At 28.6% G+C, this 14,246-nt stretch overlaps 3 non-coding genes across 3 annotated transcripts; all 3 read left to right on the forward strand.

Moving 5' to 3' along the window:
- Window positions 1–1,710: 1,710 nt before the first annotated feature.
- Window positions 1,711–1,783, forward strand: Trnak-uuu (transfer RNA lysine (anticodon UUU)). The gene has a single exon. It is a non-coding gene; the product is annotated as a tRNA-Lys (tRNA).
- A 7,219-nt stretch (window positions 1,784–9,002) lies between these two features.
- Window positions 9,003–9,075, forward strand: Trnak-uuu (transfer RNA lysine (anticodon UUU)). The gene has a single exon. It is a non-coding gene; the product is annotated as a tRNA-Lys (tRNA).
- Window positions 9,076–13,923: 4,848 nt separating this feature from the next.
- Trnak-uuu (transfer RNA lysine (anticodon UUU)) lies at window positions 13,924–13,996 on the forward strand. Its single transcript has one exon. It is a non-coding gene; the product is annotated as a tRNA-Lys (tRNA).
- Window positions 13,997–14,246: the final 250 nt, after the last annotated feature.

Genomic DNA, 14,246 nt, shown 5'->3' on the forward strand with positions numbered 1-14,246 from the left:
TCGCATTAAATTTAAAAAATAATTAAAACCAAAGAAAATTTTTTACGAAATTGTTATTATTCAGACAATAATTTTTTGAATTTTACAAGTGTAAAAATAATTTTTATGAAAATATTTTCTAAAAATAAAACTAAATAACGCGAAAAATTTGATTCATTTTTTTTTTTTTTTTCTAACTTTTGGATTGTGAAAAGTTGATAATGACTATTCTCTTGGATTGAAGAGCAGTTGTATCATCTATCGCCAAGATTGAATAAAATAATGCATTTATATAAAAAAAATATACAAACAAATATTTTTTTGATATATATAAACAGATGCGTTCCCTTAATGTAGCCACTGTGGGGTTTGTTTTTTAAAATCATATAATAGTTAAATTTGAATACTGTACTCCCATAAACAATTTGATTTAAACAATTATATAAAAAACTTGTCATTATTGATTTTTTTTTCTTATTGTCTTATCTATTTTAAGTTTTGCAATTTAACAGTTTAGCAGCAATTACTAATTTATAGTAATTTAGCTTTACAGTATTAATAATTTAGAATTAATTACTAATTTACAGCTATTTAGCTTTACAGTTTAATACAAAGTAGCGTAATATTACTTATCACGCGTTGTAATATTCTACAGTATTTTTCTTAAAATATATTGATTTTAGGCGAAATAAATATTCTTTAAGTATGCATGCAGTGAGGACGCTATAATAAGTACCAGAAGGGGAAAATAATGATAATTTTGATACGGATTTTTAATTTTGATTGGAGTTTTTTTTAAAGATTAGAAAGAACAGTGCAATAAACATTCATTTGTTTAAAAATTAGTAAATTATTTTTTTTTTTTTTACTTTCAGGCTTTACCAATCCTTATAAAAAATAAATAAATAATATCTTTTAGTTTTTTTATTTATATACTTTTGTTATTTTTTGTTGTTGTGGGATTTTAATTTTAGTAGTAGTAAGTTTCTCAAATACTGTTATTAGGCTGAGTTTGGAAATTTATATAATAATATTAACAAAAATTTTCATGCAATAATAAAAAAAACAATAACTAGCAGAGACAATAACTAGACTATAACTAGCAAAACAATAACTAGATATAATAATAAATAAAACATAACTATTCGATCCACGGACCTCTGGGTTATGGGCCCAGCACGCTTCCACTGCGCCACTCTGCTTACACCAGGCGGTGCTCCGTACTGATACTGCTGATATTTTCCGATTGCATAGAATTCGATAGTACTGTTGTGGGTGAAATATCAGTGGTATTTTATTGAGAAATAGCAAGCCGTTATTTCGATCAGTTTACGAAATTGATAACAAACACAGGCATCAACTAATATTATAAATGCACAATATTTTTTAAAGTTCTGTTTGAAGTCTTTGAATGTAAACGAATCGAAAACTTATTATGATTTTTTGAGAAGCAGTACGAAGAATTTTCCGAAAGTAAATGTGGCAAAAATATTATAATTCTTTTTTTTTTTTTCCCACACGGAAGAATAGCATAATCCTTACACACGCACATCTTTTTCTTTGTAAAGTAATATGGCTAATGAAAGTAATGCAGCTACTTTCAAATTTTCTCAATAAACATATTTTTCATATCAAGATAATTTAGTTATTTCTGTTTAAGTAAATTCAAATATACAAAGGATTAAAAAAAGAAATACTAACAACGAATGAATGGTATTGGAAGCTAGCGGAGCCCGGATAGCTCAGTCGGTAGAGCGTTAGGCTTTTAACCTAACGGTCCAGGGTTCGAGTCCCTGTTCGGGCGCGTTGCTTTTTAACATATAGATTTTAAAAGTTTTTTTTTTTTTTTTTTTTTTTAACACAATATACACTTATGAATTTGCTATTGAAGAGGCATAAAAATATTGAATCAAAACTTTTAACCACTTCCATCTTTGTTTTATATTTTTAAGAATGCTTTTCAGAATTGTTTAGAACGTTTCTGTTAATTAAGGCAACCGAAACATGCCTTTTTTTTCTTAGGTCTTAATCATATAAATTAAAAGAAATTCATATTGGTGTTGCATAGTTTTTATTGTAATAAAAATACTAAATATTTTTTCCAGATTACTATAATTATTTTTTCCTGTCATCCTTGTTTAATCAGACGGAGTGGATTTATAAAATGACATGGATTTGGTGTCTTATTTATTCGCCAATCCTTACAGTTAAATAAACATTCTGAAACAACAAGACAATTATTTTTGAAATTGCATATTGATGATAGGATTATTAAACACAATTTAAGAAATCTTCTCTGAAATATATGTTAACTAGAGACGGCAAAAAAAAAAAAAAAAAAAAAAAAACAGATGTCCACAAAATCTCTAGAAAGTATATACAACAAATCTGTGAACAATATTACAAAATAAGGAATAGTTATTAATATTTTCTTTTCTCTCTGTCTCTCTCTCTCTCACTTATTACAATACTTCTTTTAATGGGAACTACTGTTTGCGTTAAATGAATCACGATTAAGCGGGTTTTCTTACTATGTATTTAGTAGTATAATGGCGCCTATTACTGAAACCTTTAGGGTTGCTTTTAAATGAATAAGTGATATCTTGCTTTATGTATACCATATGTTGGCGCAACATAGCCAAATTCGATTCTTGTGCTGATAAACTCCAATACCCTGTCTTATATAAGACATTTTTTAATATAAATCACCGCATATCATAATATAATTTCAGAAAAAAGCACATACTATGAAACATACCGTGGACTTTCTTCAGGAGTGATAATTTTATGATGTTTTTCTAGCCTTTCTTTCGATAATTTTTTTCTTTAATGTGATCCCAGCTTTGATGAAGATTGAATACAGTGAACAAATTTCATCTAGATCAAAATCTATCAACTGACTTTTTAACAATTTTAATCATTAAAAAATTTTTGATGAATCTTCCCCACTTGACAGAACCTCTTTAGGTCCGAAAAAACATATTTTTGGAATATGGTGTTCTATAAACTTGATAACTTAAAAACGTTTTGACCTCGACAGTTGAATCTGATGTGTCGTCTTTGAAACCAAATTTATAGTTTTTTAAAAGAAATTTAAATTAAATCCGTCCTTTTTAAGTTTGTCCGATTGTCTATCCGAGCACAAGCGAGACGATAACTACAAAGCATAAAGAGCTAGATAGATGAAATTTGCTGCAATTTTAGCATCTAAAGGTTAGATCCATAGCAAATTTTGAGCCAAATCCATTAAAAGGTTGGCCATCTATCAATTTGTGTACTGACATGAATGTAAAAGCAACTACTCAAAAACGCGTCAACGTCGATAAATGAAATTTGATGTGCAGCTCAAAATCTGAAGTATTGATCAGTATCAAAATTTGAACCGATTCCTCAGATCGATTAAGCTTTGTCGGTCTGTACATTCGTATACATGTAAACGCGGTGACTCAAAAGCACAATGACAGAAATTCTGACTAAATATGTTGTTCTTGTCCATTTGGACGGAAAAAAAAGCTTCCAATATGCATGCTTAAATCTCTTCACTATATTTCGACGTGCACAATGTTCATGTGGGGGAATGTTCATGCATTCGCAGATTCAAATCGTAAAGCACTATAGGGACATCCCTCCCTCCTTTATTTTTTTAAAGACGAAAAACAGGTTGCGAATAGGAAAAAAAGAACTTTTTTTACTAGCATTCAAAATAATATTTAATTAAAAACCCAAATCTAAAAGGACAATCCCAGCAGAAGATCCTTCACCGTCACGGTGTCCATAAGTCAAAAGATTAGGTCCCGTGCGCCTTATTAAAATAACTCAGCGCATCATTTGGAGGTTCTCTTTCCAATTGTGCATTTCACACCTGTGTGCCCCCTGGGTGTAATCGCTTCACCTTGTCGGCGGGGAGGAACGCTTTATCTTCGTGGGGGGTTTCCCTCTGCTCTCACCGACGAGGGGTCGGTAGACGAACGGGGAGGACAGAGTGGAAATGGGATCAGTTACGCACACCCTCGTGTATTAATGCAGCCTGGGGACTTCCGGAGTTGTTTGGGAATTGCAGCGTAAAGTTACGGTGATGGAAGTTTGCAAAACACTAATTAGACCTTTAGTTGGAAAGTAAGTCGATTTTTGACTAAAATATTGAATTTTTGACTGATATAATGAATTTTTTAAATCTGACTGATATAATGATTTTTTTTAAAATCAATATTCTTAATCTCCAGTTTTCTTTCTGAATAATTTAAATTTTGTTTCTGGGTACGATAATTAGGAAATTACAATAATATTTATATTTGCATATTTTACGTTATAATATTATATTCACATCATTAAATGCTATTTTCTGAAAATCTCTATTTTAATAAATTTGTCTTACGAAAATCCTCATGCATATTTTTTTAATAATTTTTTAATACGTTCTGCACTTCCTTAACTATTGAATGTGTTATTTGTAAGGGTTTCAGGATCGATACCCGATTCGACCGAAGAATCGTCGTGTAAGAGGGTATGGTGCACGTTAAATCTGTCGGGGCTAAACGACCTCCTGCTGGCGTGGTATGGAAGCTTGGAGAGAGGGGTGCTAGCTCAGGTATCGTCCTTGTCATCTGACCGTGGTTCAAAATTACGTAGTCAGTCCCCAAATAGCCCTAGTGTTGCTTTAAAACGGTACGTTAATATAACTAAACTAAACTAAATGTTATATGTTACTTGACAGATGATTTATAGTTGTTTTAATGCTTCACAATGCGAAAGAAATTGAAAATTTTAATTAGTTATCAGTTGAACTTCAATATTTTAAATATTAGATAAAAATATTACTGTATAAAAATTTGATATTCTTAATAATTATTTCCTTAGTTCAGGAAATTGATATATTTCTTATCAACACGATTTTGAATGAATCATAAGATAAACTGAGCTAGAAATTATTTTTTGCTTCATACCTCCTTTAAGTGGAAAAACAATTTCAATTTTCAAAAATCTTTTGGCTTTTAACATATACATTTATAGTTCTGAAGTGTTTTTGCAATTAATCTTATGAAAAAAAAAAAAATTCAGTAAAATAAGTATGTTATAACATATATATATATATATATATATATATATATATATATATATATATATATATATATATATATATATATATATATATATATATATATATATTCTGAACATAATGATATATTATGTCCAAATGATTTGAACTGATAATTTACAATGGTGTAGATTTTTTTTTCTTACTCATAGAATTAATTTCACATTAAAATTGTGATAATTAAAAAACACCTCTTTAAATTAAGTAAATATTTGAAGAAACTTCCAAAGTTTTTATTTTTTTCATACATGAAATACATAAAGAGAAAATACTGTAATGCTTATGCTAACAAAGTCTGTCATATATGACTTCTGACAAAGTATTTAAAAGTGAAAATTAATTACAATCTAACGGGAGTGATGTCCCTGAAACTTTCTCGCAAACTCTCTGATAAAAAGGCTTTCTTGATTCCTGCATAAAATTGTGGACGGTCTGAGTACTCACATATTTATTTTCAGAGTCTCTCACATGAGAATTGTGTACTTCGTAGCCATATTATTAACGGCTACTATTAACGAACAATATTTATGAAAAATCCTATTAATGTGTCATCTTTGCCGATTAATCATTGGGAAGTTGTTAATGCAAAACTACTAGAACGTCGAATCTGTGTTTTCGTAACCGATTGAAACCAGAATTTGACATAGAGCTACAATTCTAACTGCAAAATCACGTATAAGATTTAATTTATTTAAAACATAGCATTTTTGGATTATCATGTATGTGAAAACACACACCGGTTAACTCCTTGACGGATTTGGTACCAAATGTGATACAGATCTACATTTTAGATGCTTAATTAGAATAGTAAATTTTTTAATTCTATCGAGCTCTTTTTGTATTTTACTTATCGAGTTAAATTATAGTCAGACAGCCGGGCAGACAGCTTTTCTCTGAATGGTTTTCGCACAATACTTGATAGAAATCTACGAATTTGAATGCCAGATGTCATGTCTAGCTCAAAGTGTTTGAGTTATCGTGTTCACAAACAGGCATATTCAAAAAATGCGTTTTTCGGTGGGAGGTAGGGGGGGGGGGGTTATGAAACGTGGAGACTCCTCAAAAACTCGATTTTGAATTTTTTGACAATTACAATACTCTCTCCTGATGTCCTTCAGATATCAGTAAGTATAAAAGAAAATATGAATCGAAATTTAATTCGAACACAATTCAAGTCCGTTCTAGACGCATTAAGTGAAAGATTTTTAGAATCCTCCCCCCCCCCCTCCCCGTCTCCATGTATTGTAAGAACTCGTGACGCTGTTTCAGAATAATGCGGTTTTTCTCTGAAAACTATGTTTGCTATTAATTTTCCTCTGTGCGGTTTTTTGTATGTTTCTTGAACAGGAGCATGGAATGGTTTTTATTTAATCCGAAATTGCGCGAATTTATTGTTGTGACATATGCGAGCAGTGTGATATATTTGTGGTTGACCTTCATCGTCATTGTTCTAAAGCAGTTCCTTTAAACTGTGGGCCTTGATCCCAGATTAGGTGCTCAGAAAAATATCATCCAAATAAAATTTTCTTTTTATGGTTGTCTTTTAATATTAATATGATTTTAAACTTCAATGTTTTCAGACCATCTCCTTTGTAAAGATAAAAATTTTGCAACTTTTTTTTTTTTTTTTTTTTTTTTTACTTTCTAGTGTACGAGAGTTTTTAAATTTTGTAAATTTGCATGTTCTTAATGGCAATATCATGTTTTGATTCTTTGTAATACTTTTTGTACCTTCCCATCAATACCTTGTTTTGGAACTTATTTCGTAGTTAATCTATAAATTAAATTTTGATTTTATATACGTGATGCCCCCTGAGAAAAAAATTAGTTTCAAACTTCTATTATACTTGCAATTATGAGTTATAAATTAAAGACTAAAAATTGAAAGATTGTGACGGACGAATGGTGGATAAGACGAACTACTTTGAAACTAAAGCAAAGCTTTTTATTTCCTGTCAACATGAGGGATTGATATTGAAAATTATTGACAATATTCGCTCTTGTACAGGCACAGATGCAAATTACGGTTACAGTTAAGATACAAAGTTACAGCTGGAATGCTGGTGGATAATCACTGAAATTCGAATCCGAGGTTAGAATCTATAGATCTCCACAAGATAAATATTTTTTAATACAATAATCAAAGTGTATTTTTAAAAATTGTTTTTATGAAATTTATTTTATACTCTTAAATTTTCAGAGATAAAAGTAGATTAGAAAGACATCTTAAAGGTTCATTTTTATCAAAGCATTTCGGAACGATCGTAAGTATTGCATGCATGTACTACAATTTACAAATTTATAACAAAGAAAGAACATTAAAAAATAAATTGATATTCTTTATTAATGATTCCTTGCTACATTAAAAAGTTACGATTATATAGAAGTGTAATGAATTATAAGTTTGAATCAATCAAATGTCTCTTTTAAGCTAAAATAATATTTTTGGAACCGAAATAATTTTAAACTCTTTTTCTATTCTGATATCTATGAAGAAAATTGTCCACAATGCAAAATATATTTTTCAAAAAAAGTTTTACAATTCTGACTTGGTCATCCATTTCAGACTGTTATTTGATTATCGATGTTTTAAATCTTTTTCTGAAGAATTAAAAAAATCACGACTGGAAAGGAAAATGAATTCTATTCAAAGTCTTGAAATATCTGAAAGATATCCGTGAAAAATGATGGGATTGATGGCATAAAAATTTAAGAGACAGATAATATGATTCCATAGTATTTTATAGGCTGTAAAAACACTCAATAATACTAAACCTTTAACGAAATTTTATGGAAAAAAGTTGTTTCAGTTTATTTTAGATACGTTTGTAAAATAATACATCAGTAATTTTTTCACTATCATTTTTTCATTATTTTTTCCCGTGACGTTACTAGATCTAGAGATTTTTCTTAGCATCTTTCGTCATATTTGGCGTAATTAAAAAAAATAAATGTTATACGTTTATTATTGTTATTATTATTTCGAGAACGGTCCCTAATTCTATTGATTGCAACATATTTATCCCACTTATCCCCCCCCCGAGTGCTACGTCACTGATTGCTCGTGCAATAACGTAATGAATTTAGATAATATTTCCTGTCGGCATCCAAATAAAACATTTTGTTACATGACCGTTAATAGGACTAAATAAAAGAAAGGTTTTTAATTTTGTGCTTCAAAATAATTTAAAATTAAGGAAATGAAGACTATTCATGATTGAAAAGATGATTAGAAGTGTATAGCAAAATATGTTTTTCAGCCATAAAAACTTACTTTTAATATATACTGCAGTCAATAAATAAATGCTTTTTTTTTCTATAAAATATTTTGAAGGAATATAAATGGTCAAAAAAAGTTGAAATGTGAAATGCCTTTTCAAACTAATTTAAATATTTAATTTGACCTTTGAACACATTAAAATACAACATCTTTTCACTTGATAGAAAGCACTAGTTGTTAGTTTTGTATTTATATGGACGGTTTAAACATCAGACATTATGACTATTCTGACTGTACAGAGAAATAATATTTTATCCGTGCAGTAATCCTTACCATATACAGTTTATATATATTGAACATATACCTTATGCATTTTATATATTAAACCTATGCATTTAACACCATATGACTAAAATCTATCGTGTTTAATTAAGTTTTCTTTTTAAAAATAATATGCATTGGAATTGTTAAATCTAAAAACTTTTTTCATAATCAAAGTTTAACGTCTTGACGTGACTTAAACCAAATAGTAACATATCAAAATTTAATTACTTATTTGCATACACCCATGTATTTTTTTTTTTTTTTTTTTTTTTTTCTCCACTTTAACAACTGCCCTTTTCCTCTGAAAACCAAAGCAATTCCACTTCCTAAGCGATATTATTTTCTCTTCCCTGTGCGGTTTCTTAATTAACTTTTTCTGCTTGAGCCCGGATAGCTCAGTCGGTAGAGCGTTAGGCTTTTAACCTAACGGTCCAGGGTTCGAGTCCCTGTTCGGGCGGTTACTTTTTATTGTCGAATTGCTCGTTGGTTGTTTGTTTACTGAAATTTAGTAAAGATCATGATTTTCACAGGATTATTTACATCTTGTGGTGCATAAAGCTTAAGTTGATTTAAAGAAGAAAAAGAATAAAGCCGTCAAGACTTCATGCTCCATGTTTCATTTTTAGTGAATTGGGATGCGCGAGGATAGAACACACATTCATGAATTCTGTTAAAACATTTTTTTTACTTCTGATTAAAAAAACTAAAGCTAAACTAAATAAGTTTTTATTATTGTTGTAGGTTTATTTGACTGATTCAAAATATGATTTAAAAAAGAGCGATATTGACGAATTTTGCTGTTAAATCGGGAATTCAAGAAAATAATAATATAAACGAAAAATATTTTTTAAACTCTTTTTCTTTTTAGTCAATTGCGGCTTCTGATTGCACAGTGGTTAGTACATTGCATTGTGTCCACAATAACCCGGGAACAAATTTCGATCGATACACTTCATTTATTTTTATCTATCTTCTTTCTCACAGCAGTTGCATAAAATATTTTTTTATGTTTCGCAGTTGCAAGTTATTTTTTAAAAGGTGGTATTGTAGGTGGTAAAAACAAAATCCATCTATATAAAACACTAAAGTACTTAATACAGAAAACGCTTTTATTACTTACAATCGAATGGCAACATTTCAAATGTAGACAAATCACAATTCGAAGATCAATGCTTGTTTCATTGTACACTTTCGCATCTGAAATTTGATTCGACTCTCCACTAATTATGAAGTTGCAAATTGTTATCAGAAATGCTCTGGATAAAGCTCACCAAAACCTTTATCCAATTAAAGAAAAAACAATGTAAAAAAATTAAGAAAAAGGCATCATATAAAGCCAAATCGAGTGCAAAAATAGGCTTAACCATTGCCTGATAGGCAACTGCTATGACTTATCTATGGAAATTGATTACCATATCTTCCCAAATTATTATGCCAGAAAATAATTTATATTTTATCTTGAAATTTTTTTAAGAAAAATGCCTTTTTAATAATATCAATCTCATTTCTATGCAACCTCTCCTTTTTTAATAAATTTGCTTAATATAATACATAATTTGTAATAACTGATTTTTAATATTATGACGAAATTCAAACTCATTTAACACAAAATGCAATCGCTTGCTTTTGTCAGAGTTGAAATTAGGGTTTAAAATACTGTTTCTTTGGACTCAATTCTGAAGTAGGATTTTTTTTTCTACTTTTATTTCATAACATATATACTTTTTAATTTGCACGTGTTATCACTTATTTTAAATTATTTAGTTAAATTCGTGTTTTTCGGTTTTATCAATAAACAAGGTAAAATTTTAAAAAATATAGAGATCAGCGTGCACCTACCTATTTTAATCTTGATTAAATAGATAACCTCTATTGCATGCTTAGATTAGAATTTTTCGCAATAATCCGCCCCCCCCCCCTTTCGTCTGTATATCTTATAAATAGATAATGCCAGAAATAACAGCATAGCGAGGTGTTGTACCAGAGTTATATACTTGCCCACTAGAGGGCAGCATGTGTCATTAATTTTCTTAACAGCCATGAGGCTAAGTTGTATCTTATACACTAATGCAGCTAGCATCTTTCCAGATGACATCAGTGCTTAAAATAAAAAATCACTTTTTTAAATTCATCTATAAATATCAGTAATATAAAAATTGAATTAATGATAATAGATATTTAGCAGAAATAGTATCAAAATTCGTATCAAAAGAATTAATTACAAATTCGGATTTTTTAAGGTAAGATATTTTGTAGCAGAAATTGGAATGGAAAATAAGAGAGAAAATTTTTTAGAATGGTGAGGCTTTAAATAGGAATTCTCCATATATTACATTAAACTATAAAAATTCGATAGTACCTTTTTAAAGTACATAATACTATTAAAATAAATTGTCTCTTTCTATATTAATAATGAGCGAAAAACAATAATTTATTTCTTTTGAAAAATACCAGTTGTGTACTATTTATTTCGTTATGTGCAAATTATAAAACTAGAATATAAAGAAGATGACTTTAAATATGTATGAAAAAAAATATACAATGTTTTCTTTCCCAATTTTTATGAAATAATTCGAAGCGAGATTAGCTGAAATATAGTGTATCAGAACAAGTTGAAGGCGGGTACAATTAAAAATTTCGTGAAGCAAAAAAATTTTTTTGTTTCCCTATTTTGAAAAGGAGACTGCAGTTCAAAAATCTCTGCTTTACATCGAAATACAAAAGAATAATTTAGGCATATTTTTAAAAAATATTATTAATTGAAAATAAAAATTAAAAGCAACTTATTTTATTGCTTTTAATCATAATAAAAAGATTTTAAAAAGTGGGATATATTGGTAAAAAGATTAAGAAAAAGATACAAAAGGCAGCATTGACAAACACGATACAAAACTTTTTGTAACAATATATATATACATTCTTTCCTTATTAAGAATAATTTTAATTGACATTTTTTATATAAAATCGTAAGCAAGAAGAAAGGCGTCTATACCAGCGTAAATTTTAATTGCTAAAAAGCGTATTTATGCATTTAAAAAGAATAATAAAAAATATCTTTTAATATGAAATACAAATTAAATAAAGAAATAGTTCTACCTTCTATTAGAATTCTTGAATAATCATTATTTGCTGAGAGAAAAAAGAAAAAGAGTTCGTTTTTCAATTCGTTGTAATATCGAAATAAAAAAATCAAAAATTATTTTTGTGTCCTTATGTCCCTTACAAATGTACCTCACCTCTCTCTTCCTACTTCTGAACCAAAAAAATTCTCAAATTCCCGACTATAACATTTCAAAAAATTCTTGCGATGCCATTCGTAGTTTCTTAATATATGTACTAAAACAATTACAAAAAATCGTTTGAAATAAATAAATTTATTTATATGACACATGCAAAGAAATGCTAATAATATAAATGAATTAATTAAAGAAGCAGAAAATATCACGATTCCATAGAGATTTAAAATAAACAAATGTATTTAAATAAAATCATGAGTCAGTTTTTTTCTTTTTATAGATCCTTCTTTTTTAATTCTGTGCCAGTTAAATTCGTGTTAAAAAATGTCTAGTATTTTACTCCTTGTGTTCAGCAACCTTAATTGCTTAATTCTTGCATCACCTGACGCTGCTGGCAAGCTTACCAAATAGCAATTTCAGAGTAAACATTATACGAAAACGTGTCAAATACGAATACGTTACGCTAAACATTGACTTCTAAATCCTTCATGAACTTTCACTCGACAGCCTGCGCATTCTTGTTTCTCTCCACATCTTCTGTTTCGCTGCTGGCAATGAGAATTTCCCCAAACCCATTTAGAATTCCTGACAAATTTAAACAGCAGTCTGAATAAACACGGTCATATCATTTACATCTTCAAGGTAGTTACGGAACGCTAAAATCTTTCTCTGAGCTGCGTTGAGCCAAATGTTTCGAGTCTTAGTTTTAGAAACATCTGCAGCTTGAAATATTTAGATCAAAAACATCTGCCGGATGGGAATTAGGGATTCAATGTTTACAATCTGAAATAGCGAGCGTTAATTATAAAAGTAATATAATTTTTTGAAGTAATATAATTTTATTCATTATACGCAATTAAAAGAAATCTGTTTCAACTCCATATATCTTTCTTAATTAAAAAGAATTCTTTTTAAAAGTTTTATTCCTACTTTATTTAAAGATAATAATTTCGTTACAATAAACAACAACTGATGCTCATCAGTAGTTTATTATGTATTAAGCAAGCTATGACAATAGCTGCAAATTATTAAACATTATTTATTTCTAAAAATTATAAAAAAATTTAATATGCAGAATCATATGATACTGGCAATTTTAATATGTATTACTGAGAAGGTAATTTACTTCGAAGGAATATGCCTACTTTATTATTATAAAAAATCCTTATTAAAATGTTTCATAAAAAGTATTCTGTTAAAAGTAAGATAAATAATCGTTTATAATTTTTCATTGCTTTTATAAACTAATGATACTTTATTGCCAAAACTGCTTACATAACCGACAAACGATTTCATTGCGTGTAACAAGAATGAATTTAATAATTTATGATCATTAATTTATTTTAAAGTAATATTTTGTTATTTTACATTTTTTTAATACTAATATAATTATTAATTATTTTATTACATATAAAGTGGACAATTTTTTGTTTGTTTGTTTATAAACAATTAGAAGTTTGTGAGTGAGAACAGGATTTTTGAGTTTGATTTGTTAAAAGACTAAAGAATTTTGTTTAAAGGCATAATTATTATTATTATCCTTATTGAGGTTTTTTTTTATCGAATTAAAAGCCTTTTTTTTTGTAATTCATTAATTTTTTTCAGCGGCAACTTTTACTCTGTAATTTCTCAAGCAATAAATTATATATGAAGACTCTAAATTAATAAGAGTCAACCCCGAGAAAAAAAAAAGTTTTTAATTAAAACCTCTGTTCTGCACAAATGCGCACACGAATTTTCAAATTACTGATTAAGAAAATTATCTAAATGACAAAATAATTAAGCCTTCTTGCTTTTTTGTTATAAAAATAAATTTGTTCTTCATTATTTTTTTAATTAATGGATAGAAATGAAAAAAAATGCGACGAAAAGTGTCAGAAGTGTTCTAATATATCTTATGAATAAGAACACTCACGATCATTCTTATGTTTTACAGTCATAAGAAGGAAATGAGAGATAGTTAATTCATATAAACTTTCAAGTAATATTTAAAACGTCGGAATTTTTTTTTAAAAAAATCTTTACGTTTTGCCCATGCACACACTTATAGCAATGAACGGATGTTATAAGCCCGGATAGCTCAGTCGGTAGAGCGTTAGGCTTTTAACCTAACGGTCCAGGGTTCGAGTCCCTGTTCGGGCGTGAATCTCTTTTTACCTTCCATCGTGAGTCTAATATAATGGGAATTGTTCTTGCTCTACGCATTCTTCCAGATGTTGATATTGGTGAATGATAGCTTTTCTGTACTTTTTTTATGTACTGAAAAAGAATAATGAGGAGCAAGAATTTTTTTTTTTAATAAATGTCTTAATTAACACTTTAAAAAATACTTATGTAGAGAAAAAATTTTGACTTGTTTTTAAATACCTCTCTTGGTTTTTATAAGCAAACG

The sequence above is a fragment of the Argiope bruennichi genome, chromosome 10 (assembly GCF_947563725.1).
Source record: "Argiope bruennichi chromosome 10, qqArgBrue1.1, whole genome shotgun sequence".
Lineage (NCBI taxonomy): Eukaryota > Metazoa > Arthropoda > Arachnida > Araneae > Araneidae > Argiope > Argiope bruennichi.